Source organism: Dromiciops gliroides, chromosome 2 (assembly GCF_019393635.1).
Source record: "Dromiciops gliroides isolate mDroGli1 chromosome 2, mDroGli1.pri, whole genome shotgun sequence".
Lineage (NCBI taxonomy): Eukaryota > Metazoa > Chordata > Mammalia > Microbiotheria > Microbiotheriidae > Dromiciops > Dromiciops gliroides.
The window spans coordinates 573,321,262-573,334,020 of record NC_057862.1 but is presented as its reverse complement, the minus strand read 5'-3'; the positions used below and the strand labels follow the sequence as shown (position 1 = coordinate 573,334,020).

General features: G+C 35.3%; 1 pseudogene; it reads right to left on the bottom strand.

The window, feature by feature from the left end:
• Window positions 1-5,975: 5,975 nt before the first annotated feature.
• On the bottom strand, window positions 5,976-6,633 carry LOC122743390 (annotated as a pseudogene).
• Window positions 6,634-12,759: the final 6,126 nt, after the last annotated feature.

Sequence of the window (12,759 nt, the reverse complement as noted above, 5' to 3'; positions counted from 1 at the left end):
TGTGAGTTCATCCTTTGTTGACTTCTACAGAAAGCAACCTCAGTTATACTCTCGTAGAAAGCAGATGGGACAATAGGGAAAAAATTTACTTCACCCTGTTTCTTAAGTAAATTTTATCTTCTCCATCAGGTCTTTCTTTTTTATAAACTAATTTCATGAAACTTGCATATTATGAGTATTTGGTATGGTCATATTTCTGAAGAAACATTGTTCTTTCATTTTTGTGGATCTAAGTTATGTCTATGCAATTAATACAATTATTATTTTCTATTATAAATAATTATATTACATGGTAGCTAGGCTCTATAGTATTAACAATATAGAACAGCATCTCAGCTACATATAGATTAAATAAGGTTTTGTGGTCTAACATTTATAACATTATTTATATGGGGAAATGACATCTGAGAGGAGGGATTTTTTTATGTCTTGGTTTTCATTTAATACTGAATTTTAGATAGTTGCCAGGCTAATGCTAAAATGCTTCAGTGCTTTAAAGCATATTAAACAGATCCTGATCAAATACTGAAAATTAATTGCTGGTGAACAACAGCAAAGATTGATTTATATAAGGACACACACACAAACACTCACATAGCTCTTCTACCAAAGAGAATTTTTTAATTTAGGGAGGAAATAAAGAATGCATAGCCAAAAACCAGGGAACCACAATTTGGTATTTTTTAGCTAAGATAAACCAGAAGTGAGATTATAAAGAAATCTTTTGAAGACTATAAGAAAGACATCAGTAAGAAAGCAGCTGATATAATGCAGTTCTAATGAAAGAAAAGAAATAAAAGGGAAAAGAAAGTTCATCATATTTAATAGAATAATATATTCAAATATTTTAATTCAATGGATGCCTTAATTATAGAAGCCAACAAAGCAATTTTGACTGAAGAGAAAATGCTTGCATGGAATGGAATTTAGAGAAGGTTAAAAAAAAAAGAACAGAAAATACAAGATTGAGATTTTAAGGAAATGAATATGAACAATGGAAGGATAAATTCAGGTTCTGTATATCATTAAAGAGACTTCGTTGAAGACAAATAGAAAGGAACAGAATTTCAAAGACCAGATATCCAACTCAGAAGTTTCATCTTTTGCATAAAATCCCTAACATAATCTGAGTAGAAACCTGGGTCAGCAAAACAAAAGGGAGAATTAATGACAGTAGCGATAATTATGATAATTCACTTAGAAAAAAAGGTTTTTAAAATTACATTTTCTATGTTCTTCAAACATTTTAAACTCTTTCCAAAAGCAAGGGTACATAGAAAAGTCTTCTTTCACTGAAAGATAGCATATAAGTTTAGGTTTATTGTATTCAGAGAATATAGTGGATTATAAAATGAATAAGATGAAAAATGTATGTTACTTTTAGTTTGATTCTCTATCCATCTTGAGGAAATTGAGCCACTTTCTCAAGGGAAATATTTTTTATACATCTTACAAATGGCTCATCTGTCTATAAATCAAGGGTTTTTAAACCAAGGTCCATGAGCTTGGTGTGTGTGTGTGTGTGTGTGTGTGTACATGTGTGCATATGCTTATGTATATATGTATGCTTGTATTATGTGTATATGTGTACATATACATATAGATATATAGATAACTATATTTTAATATAATTGGTTTCCTTTGCAATCCCATGTATTTTATTTTGTGCATTTAAAGTCATTATTCTTGGGGGCAGCTGGGTGGTGCTACAGTGAATAAAACACTGGCCCTAGATTCAGGAAGACCTGAATTCAAATCCAGTCTCAGACACTTGATACTTACTAGCTGTGTGACCCTGGGCAAGTCATTTAACCGTAATTGCCTCACCAAAAAATAAAAAATAAAAAATAAAAAAATAAAATAAAGTAATTATTTTCAGAAGGGTCCATAAACTTCACCAGATTGTCAAAGGGGTCCATGCATAAAAAGTTTTGGAAACCTGGATATAAATGATTGAAGAAATTAATGAATAAGTATTTGTTAAGGGCTTACTATGGGCAAAGTTCTGGAGAAATACACAGAAAAGCAATACAACTCCAACTCTCAAGGAGCTCATACTCTAATAGCAAAATACAGCATAAATAAAAGGATTTAGCTACAAGTCAGAGAGGAAGACCTTGTGATCCTTTGTCTTCAACAAAACAGATGGTAACACATCTTCTCTTGGTTCATTTTCATTAAGAAAACCATACTCATTTGTGATATCTGACAGTGCCAAGGAATTTATTGAAGAGAAATTTATTTTCTGGGGCTTTTGTGTCTACTGAGAGGGGATGGGGACAGGCATGAGGCTGCATCAGATATAGAGGCAGTCACCAGCTCCCACCTTCACAAGAGTTGCTTTGCTAGAGGAGGGCTACAAAGGAAGGGTGGAAGCAAGGCCACACTAGGAGCAATGCTGTTCCTGGAGCTCTTGTTCTTTCTTGCCCATTAGTAGAAGCCGGTCTGCAGTTCATGTGTCAGTGATGGTGACAATAGTAGGTCCCTCCTACATAGGGATTGTTCTTCTGGATGATGGCTGTGGGGGCCAAGCTAGAAACAGAACAGATGGCCTAGGAATGGAGCCCTGGTTGTTGAACACAGGATTCTGGGCTGTTTCCAACAGGTCTAAGGACAGTGGTTTGATTTGGCATTCATGCCATGACCTTTCTCTCCCTCAGGACATGTTGTTACTTCAGTTAGACTAGTTTCTCTAGCCTGATGGTGGTAGCTGGTTGAGCTATTGGTAGCTGGTTGATGACAGTAGGGCCCTTTCTCCACAGGTGTTGCTCTCCTGAATGGTGGCTCTGGACTTTTGGGTGCAGAGTACAATGAGACAAACTTTAATAGAATTTGTGATTTGGTATTGTCAAATCTTAAGAATGCATATCAAGTCTAAAAACAATTAATTAACTGAAAATAAGCATCAACAATACAAAAAGCTGTCCTTTAATAGTAGAATATTTCTGAGCTATAGTCTGAAATACACACATTTTGTGTGATGATCTTGTTAGAAAAACTTAACATATTGGTCTACTCAAAAAGGATATTAAAAAAGCAACATCTAAGAAGGAACATTGTATGGGGAATGTTGTATGGAGCATTTTGGGAGGAGTGGTTTATTTTCTATACTTTACTCTTACAGTAACTTTGCTTGTGCTGGGTAAACTTTCATTTCTCCCAGAATTCATTCTTGGATAATCCATTGACTCATATCTTAGTCCCAGAGGATTTCATCAGGAGAACCTAAGATGGCACACTCCCTCAGAGAGGGAGGTCTTTGGCCACTTTCAACCCCTACTCATCACAGATTCTAGTATCTGTGTAGTTTTAGAAAATAGGGCAGAGGAGTAGATCATCAGTTTGAAAGCTGGAAAGGACCTGAGGGCCACATAATGCAATCCCCTGATTTCACAGAAGAGGAAACTAAGGTCCAGGGAAGACTTGTCCAAAGCTGCACAAGGTAGCAAATAGCAAAGTAGACATTCAAACCCAATACTTCTGACTATAGGTCTAATATTCATTCAATCTTCCTCCACTGTGACCCAGGCAGGTGTTGAACTCTGAGGATTTCAAAAGATAGAATAGAATCTATTGACAATGTTTTTTCTTGAAAGAAAAAAAATGCAGTTATGACTAGAAACCACCAAAGATAATAGGAAAAGTAGCTGAAATACTTTGAAATTTACTGAAATGAAGAATAAAAACATACCATGATAAAAGTGATAAAAGTACCAGTAGCAAAGAAAATCAAAATGAGTTTAAAGAAAAAAACCCAACACATTTGAGTAAGTTTGATGAGTTACACTGAGCATTTGCTGAGTAGAAGGGACCATGTAGTTCTGTGGTTGCTTCAATTACAATATATTTCCAGTTGGTCAAACTTCCAAACCAGGTTTTTATTTGGAGGGGATGTGTTATTCACTCTTTGTCTTGTTAAAAATGGTCATAACCATCTTATAAATTAATCTAAACATAAGATTTTTAATTATAAAGCTATTTTATTATTTTCCAGTTACATGTAGAAATAGTTTTCAGCATTTGTTTTTATAAGATTTCTAATTTCTAATTTTTCTCCCTCCCTCTCCCCTCCCCAAGACAGCAAGCAATCTGGTATGGGTTATATAGATACAATCACATTAAACATATTTCTGCATTAGTCATGCTGTGAAAGAAGAATCAGAGCAAAAAGCAAAAACCTCAAAAAAGGAAAACAACAGCATCAAAACCAAAAGAAATAGTATGGTTCAATTTGCATCCATATTCCACAGTTCTTTTTTTTTTTCTGGATTTGGAGAGCATTTTCCATCATGAGTCCGTTGGATCTATCTTGGACCATTTTATTGCTGAGAAGAATCAAATCTATCACAGTTGATCAACACATAATGTTGATGATACTGTGTACAATGTTCTCCTGGTTCTGCTCATCTCACTCATCATCAGTTCATGCAAGTCCTTCCAGCTTTCTCTGAACTCCTCCTACTCATCGTTTCTTACAGCACAATAGAATTCCATTATATTCATATACCATAATTTGTTCATCCATTCCCCAATTGATGGGCAACCCCTCAATTTCCAATCCCTTGCCACCACAAAAAGAGCAGCTATAAATATTTTTGTATATGTGGGTCCCTTTCCCTTTTTTATGATCTCTTTGGGAAAAATACCTAATAGTGGTATTGCTGGGTCAAAGCATATGCACAGCTTTATAGCCCTTTGGGCACAATTCCAAATTGCTCGTCAGAATGGCCAGAGCACTTCACAGCTCCACCAACAATGCATTAGTTGAACATAAGATTTTTAAAGGTGTTTTCAGCAGTTGCTTTTATCTATTTGTCATCTATCCATCCATCCATCCATCTGTCCATCCATTCATCTATCTATCTATCTGAGGCAGAGTTGCCTCATTTAAATTCAATTTATGTACAAGTCATGACATCACCTATGATGTTATTGGTCCTCTTTGAAAACAAATTTTAAAAACCCTATCTTTCTTTCTATCTATCTATCTATGTAACTATCATCTATCTATCTACCTATCTATCATCATCATTGTTGTCGTCATCATCTTTTTGTCTATATAAAACAATTCTGGCTATAAATTATAGTGATTTAAGTATCTCACCTACTAAAGACTTAGTAATTGCTGAGTGCCTGATGACTCCTCTGTCTAATAGAGATAAGTAGGTATTATTATTTCAGAACATCTCTGCTAACTGTAAGGAGCTGAATAAACATTTAATGGCCCTACAGTAATTAAGTAGGTGAAACTCATATTTGCAGAATAGATATTTATCTGACATTAAGGAACTGTCCTAATTTTTTAAATCATGAGGGACTTTTGACATTTGCACTGTTAATTTTCCCAGAAAGGACAGTGAGTACTTAAAATAACTATTTAGCTAACCTCTGTATGAACCAGCTCCACTTGTAACTACTAAAATTTGGATGTACTCATTGTACTAATCGGTTTTGGCTTGTCTCAGCTGCCTCACTTTTATCTTTGAAGACTAGACATTATTTTCTAGTGGTCTACACTGTGAAAAGACAAAAGGTACAATTTCAATGAATCCTACTGAGCCTTTTTTACTCTTTTGTCTCCTTAGAATTGGGTTTCAGAATCCCATAATGACACTGAGATACTGCAATTAACTTCATGGAAGATGCTGCTGCTGCCTGTGTCTTTTTCTTCTCAGATATGACCATCATTGCTAACTTTGCCTCTGAGGTTCTTAGTCAGACTTTCAGAGATGTCCAGGATTTTCAAAGTAAATACCTGGTCTCCTTTGAATGCTAATTAATACTCCAAATGTTTACTAGAAGTAGGTTAGTGAATAGTGTATGGGGGGGTGTAGATTAGATTACTAGTAATATTTTCTCTTATTTGGACTGTGGACTACATGAATTTTAAATTTTATGTTGAATATTGGCATTTTTTTTTAAATTCAGCTCCTTTGGTGGACATAATTATTTACTTTAAAGAATCAAATGTTTGCTTTTTTTTTTTTGACAAAAAGTATTTTTATTTTGACATCTGAATAAGTGTTGACCCCTCAGGACACTGCCTTTGGCATCTTTTCCAACTTATTCATCAGCTTGTTGCAATGTGCCTTTCTCAGAAACATAGATACCATCCAGAATTTTTCTGATATCCTTGTTTTTTACTGTGGCAGCCTGTTGGATTGGGACAGCTGAATTTGATATTAGTTCAATATCATTTCCTTCAAGAATTAACTCTCCTTTTTGGGCTTGAGAAACAGCACAAGCCACACCTGGTCTCATGTGCACCCTTCAGATATGCTTTTCACCCAAGAAACTTCTGATTTCAACAAGTGAGCCATTCTCTCGAATAACAACATTGATGGGGAAATGAGCATACATAGACCTCATCTTGTAACGAAAACCCCGAGTAACACCTTTGATCATGTTTTGTACATGAATACAGATAATTCGAACAGTTGCAAGTTCTTTTTGATTTCCCCGCCATTTGTCCACCAAGAGCCTTTTTTCCTTCTTTCCAAGGAGACTGAGCTCAACATTGATCCCTATGGAGGATTCCTCTGGGCCCCTTTCACAATAATTGTACGACCCTTAAGAGAAATTGTCAACATGTTCTGGGATGTCCACAGTCTGGTTGCTTAGAATGGTCTTCATTCTGGTGGTGAAAGGGCCAAAGAGCAAATCAAATCTTTACATCAATATTATAGCCCATGTAAGCTTTTTGGTATCCTTATCCTAATTCCCACTGTTGGGTCATGTCTCCAGAGCTTGGCTAGCTACACCTCTAGCTCAGGGCCCTAGGGATACCTCTGAAAAGTGAGAGGTAATTCTCTAATGACTCTGGCTTGAGTCCCTATTGATACACTTCCCCCAAAGATTATAAATTGAGCATCATTTAATCAGCTTTCCTTAAGTAACTTTTAGAAAGAGGTATTTACTAATGTAATCTATTTAGAACAGTGGGTATAAAACATCCCCCTAAAGGTCCATAACACATTTTCTTGAAGTATATACAGAATCCAAGGAAAGAGAGCCCAAGCTTGGCAAGCACATGTAGCAAATGGGTGATCCTTAGCTCCCAGTTTTGGGAAAGACCTTTTCCCATTGGGGGGTGTTGAAGAAGTTGCCTTTAAGCACGAGTCCATATAGCCTCGACTCCCAATTCTACCAACTGATCCAGAGAAGACATGTAGGACAATAGTGGGAAGATGAGAAGTACAAAAGCCCTCTGGGCCCTTCAGAGTTAGAAAATTCTCCTCTCATGACATAAGAGTGAAGGAAGGAGACCTGTTTAAAGCTACAGTTTTTCCTTACTTCTCCTCTCCTACCAGGCAGCTATATACTCAGCAGAAGTGTACTAGAAAACCATATTTTTTCCAGTTTCTAGAATAACCACCCATTTTGATAAATTTATGCTATTATATAGGACCCAGAGAGTCTAACAAAATCCTGCACTCCATTGTAACCGTACTCTTGTCTGGATTTTTTTTTTTTTCATTTTATCAAATGTTTTTCAAAGACTTTTCAAACTTAGTGTAAAGTCTTTTGATTAACTGGTAGATTGAGATGTTTTCTTACCTAGTTAAGGTATCAGACTGAAATGGAATGGGATGGTTTCAACCTCACCCTTAAAATATCAAGAGTCACAAATATAGTAGCTGTCCTGAAACTGACTAAAATAGGAGTACTACATTGTAAGAGTGTCTCTTAGTAAAAGAACAATAGTTAGTTAGACTCAGGAGCAATTGTTTTTGCTTCACTTTCCTTATAGAATTTTCCTATATCTCTAAATATTTTACTTTTCTCTTCTAAAGAACATGTAGAAAGCTGAATTACCTTGTAAGAATTCCAAAAAAGAAGCATGTTTTATATGATACTGGCTGTGTAGAGGGAGAAAGAGAAAAAGGAAGGAAACAGATTCTCATTTTTCTTAAACTTTTCTCTTGAAAAATATCCAGTAGAGGAAATCATAAAATTGAGGAACAAAGAAGGTAGCTTGCTAAATAAAATTATTTTGCTTGAATAATTTAATTTAAATGGTATTCCCACATCAAATGTATTTATAAATACATAAATAAATGTTACTCAAAAGTTCCACAAGTGATCTTTTCCTATCCAAAACATACATTTACCTCAAATATGGTCAATAAGATGGGGAACAAGTTTCATTATGAGAATATGTACCTTCCTAAACTTTTAGTAGCTAAACCGTTTCCATTTGAAAAAAATATACAGTATATTTTCATCAGGATAGTATATCAATGTATGACATTGTATAGAAACTTTTGTATGAAAAATACTGTGCACAAGTTCATTTTCATTTGGGGAACAGCATCCTTTTAAATTGAAAATGCCATTTCTTATTTACTGATGACCACCCACTATAAAACTGAATTATGGAACTATAAGTGATAAGGCTGATGGTGGAACATACCAGTACTATAACATTTCATGTAAATAGAAAAGCAAGTAAATGTATAAACTTTTCATAGTTGATTATTCTTTCTTAAAAATCTGACACATTGGGCAAGAACCTTTTACCTACTTGAAAAATATTGAACTGTATCATTTTTTTAAGATTTTTTTTTTTGGCTAGGCAATGAGGGTTAAGTGACTTGCCCAGGGTCACACAACTGATAAGTATCAAGTGTCTGAGGCCGGATTTGAATTCAGGTCCTTCTGAATCCATAACTGGCACTTTATCCACTGCGCCACCTAGCTGCCCTCAACTGTATCAATTTTGACAAAGATGTTAGGTTTACAAAAAGAAGCAAAAATCTTGCTTCTAGCTCACTCTGAAGACATAAACCAGAGAAACAGCTTTTTGGAGAAGGGGCCATTCATCCCTGATAACTGCCAATCAATTGTCATTCACTGGGCAAGCAAACCAAATGGAATGATATAGGAGCCCTTCTGTCTCTCCCTCTGGAGGCAGTTACATGTGCCAGGCAGTTTAAATCACAACCACAAAGTTGACCACCATCTCCTTGCAGAATCTGTTGGAGACAGCCCAGAGCCCTGAACTCAAGAGGCTTTGGAATAACAAGGCTTCCAAACCAATGCCCTCAGTTATCCAGAGAAGTAATTCCTATGGAGATGCAGCTTGGTGACTACTCCTGCAGGTGTTATGGTTCTAGACACAAAAGTCCTTGGCACTTTCAAATGGTTCAACATTTGAAACTGATGTGATTTCATAAGTGGAATTAACATTTAAGAATAACCATCTGCTTTGCTGCTGCAACATAAGGATGATGAGACTATAAGATTTGCAGCTGAAATCGTCTGTATATATTGTCTCCTCCATTAGTATGTGGCACCTTGAAAGCTAAGACTGCCTTATTTTTTTGCATCCTGGGAACTTAGTATAGTGCTTTTCATATAGCAAGTGCTTGATAAATGCATTCATTCATTCATTCTGGGGGTCCAAGCTCTCTCTTTAGTTGATTTCTTATCTGAGGAACACACAGCTGCTCAGAAGGTTCTTACTAGTTTACATTCCTTTTTTGCCAGGCATGCTTTCTTGGATCCAGATATAGGACATCAGCAATTCAGTTACTTTTTTCAGCAACACATATCATTTGAGAAGGTCACAGGCTCTCAACTCAATACTTTTGGGAGTGACAAATACTGATAATATTATGTCACTTTCTCTTGAGAGCTATTGTGTGTCAGTTCTAACTGTATCAAAACAAGTAAAAGCTTTCTTATATAGTTTTTAAACCAAATCTTAGAGGCCAAATTACAGATATCTGAAACAAATTGTTTTCTCAAAGAGAATGGCATTGAAGAGAATGCTATTTTTCACCCTAGGTAAGAATTTAGGAAAAGATAAAGTCAGGTGCAAAGATTTGTAGTTACAATGCATGTTGCAACCTAAATAAGGAAAAAAACTGATAAACTTGTTCTTTTAGACAGCTGGTAAAGACAGACATTACTTTAAAGTCTCTAAAAAAAGCAAATCTTGAAGCACTTAGGATAGTAAGTGGGTCAGTAATACATTCTCACAGTTTTCATTTTTGAACACCGCTTTGTTTCTTAGGAAACTATACAACACTGCCTGAAGCTCTTTTATAATTAGCTTCCTACCCACCCCCTCCTCATTTTCCAGACAGTGAAAAGTGAAAGATGAACATTTCCCGTATGTTTTTAAAACCTGGAAATATGTTTTAGTTTAGAATTCTTGATACCTACTACATTCAATATATGAAAAGCAGAGCACTTAGATATTTCCTCACTATTATTGTGGTCCTTGTCATCAATTCAACAAACAATTATTAAGCAGTTCATGTGTGCACTAAGGATATGAAGATAAATATGATTTGCCCCCTCATCCCAAGCAGTTTCCATTCTACTTGAGGGATATAATATGTACCCAAATAAGGCAACGATTTGAGAGGCACCAAGGGAAAGCAAAAGTAAGCTAAGCCTTGAAGGAAGATAAGGATTTAGAGAGGTGGAGAAGAGGGAGGACTGCTTTTCAGGCATGTTAAATACATAGGGGTGGCAGATGGAATGTTGATTTTCAGGAACAGGTAGATAATAGTCTAATTGGGGCTTCTTAAACTTTTTCTACTCACAACCCCCTTTTTGCCCAACAAATTTTTTTGTGACACCAGGTATATAAAATAGGTATATACATAACCTTTTTACTGTTGCCAATTTTTTTGCAACCCCCACATTCAGTTATGTGACCCACAGTTTAAGAAGTTTTGGTCTAATTCATCTGGACTCAAGATTATGTGAACGTAAGTAATGAAATAATACCATAAAGGAAAATTGGAGCCAGATTAGGGTATGGTGTTTACCCTTAAGATGCACTCTCTTATTTTACAGATGAGGAAAGTGAATCCCAGTGCAAGGACTTAACTTGCCTAAGATAATGTAAGTGATAAGTGCCAGAGTTAGCATCTGAACCTACAGCCTCTGATTCCAAATTCAGTTATTTTCCATTGAACTATGCTGTTCTATTTGCAACTTCCTTACTCTGGGCTAAGGCTTGAATTGAAAAGTTTCATGTGATAAAAGTTTCCAACAATGACACATCCCACTAATTACTAAACTATGAGCATTTTTATTTCTTAAAGATAGGTGTGAACATATGTAGTGTTTCCTGACTCTGGATCTGGCCCCAAGCAACACTTCCTTGAGTATGATCAATGAAAATGTCTTCACTAATCACTTCTGTGCTGGCCACTAATAGTTCTCCTCTGCCTCAAAGAAAATCAGATTTTCCATAAACTCTACATGAATTTCTGGAATAAAGTATACAATAGTTAATACACATACACACAGATATATACATCTCTCTCTTTATGTATATGTATTTATATGTATATATGTATGTGTGTATACACACACACACACACATATAACACGAGAATTCTAGAAAAAGGAATGTAAAGAAGAATGCTAAGGAGAATAAATAGTTTCATATGAGAAGGACAAAACCTTACTCAAGCAACAGACTCCTTGAAGATTAGATTGAACTAAACAGAGATTAATGACTACAATAGGCAACAAGAAATACTAGAACAAAATCAAGGGTGAAAAAAATGGATATAAATGTAAGATGTCTCCTAGCAAAAACAACTGATTTTGAAAGCAAGTCAAGAGCTATAATCTAATAATCATCATACTACTTGATAACGTAAACCTTAAAAAGCCAAGATATCATATTTTGAAAGAATGAATGAAAACAATCAAGACTTACAGAATTAAGGGCAAAGTGAAAGTAGAAATAATCCACTGAGAGAAACCCCAAAATAAAAACTACCTGGAACATAATAGTCAAATCCAGAGCTTCTAGGTCAAAGGAAAAAAAAATATTGTAAGCAGTCAGATTTCAAATACCAAGAAGTCACACTCAAGATTACAAAAAACTTTAGAGTGTCTATTTATTTATTTGGGGAGGATGTTAAATTGAGGTTTATTCTTATTGTTTTTAATAGTATTTCATTTTTCTCAATTGTATGTCAAGACAATTGTTAGCGTTCATTTTTATGTTTTTGAGTTCCATATTTTTCTCCCTCCCTCCATCCCCTCTCCTCTTCCTAAAATGGTAGGCAATTTGATAGAGGTTATATATGTACAATTATGTAAAACATATTTCCATTTTAGTCACAGTTGTGAAAGAAGAAACATCAAAAAGGGAAAAACCCTACAAAAAGTAAAGTAAACTTTGTTTTGTTTTTTGGCAAGGCAATTGGGGTTAAGTGACTTGCTTAGGGTCACACAGCTAGTAAGTGTCAAGTGTCTGAGGCCGGATTTGAACTCAGGTCCTCCTGAATCCAGGGCCAGTGCTTTATCCACTGTTCCACCTAGCTGCCCCAGTAAAGTAAATTTTTAAAAGTATGTTTCAATTTGCATTCAGAGCCCATCAATTCTTTATCTGGATATGGATAGAATTTTCCATCATGGGTCCTTTGTCCTTGTCTTGAATCATTGTGTAGCTGAGAAGAACTAAGTCATTCATAGTTGGTCATCACACAATGTTGCTGATGTTATAGTTCTGCTCATTTCACTTTGCATAGTTCATTTAAGTCTTTCAGGTTTTTCTGAAATCTACCTGTTCATCATTTGTTATTTCACAGCAGTATTACATGATATACATATACCATAGCTTGTTCAGTCATTCCCCAATTGATGGACATCCCCATAATTTCCAAATCTTTGCCAGCACAAAAAGAGCTGCTATAAATGTTTTTGTACTTATAGATCCTTTTGTCTTTTTTATAATCTCTTTGGGATACAGACTTAGTAATGGTATTTCTGGGTCAAAGA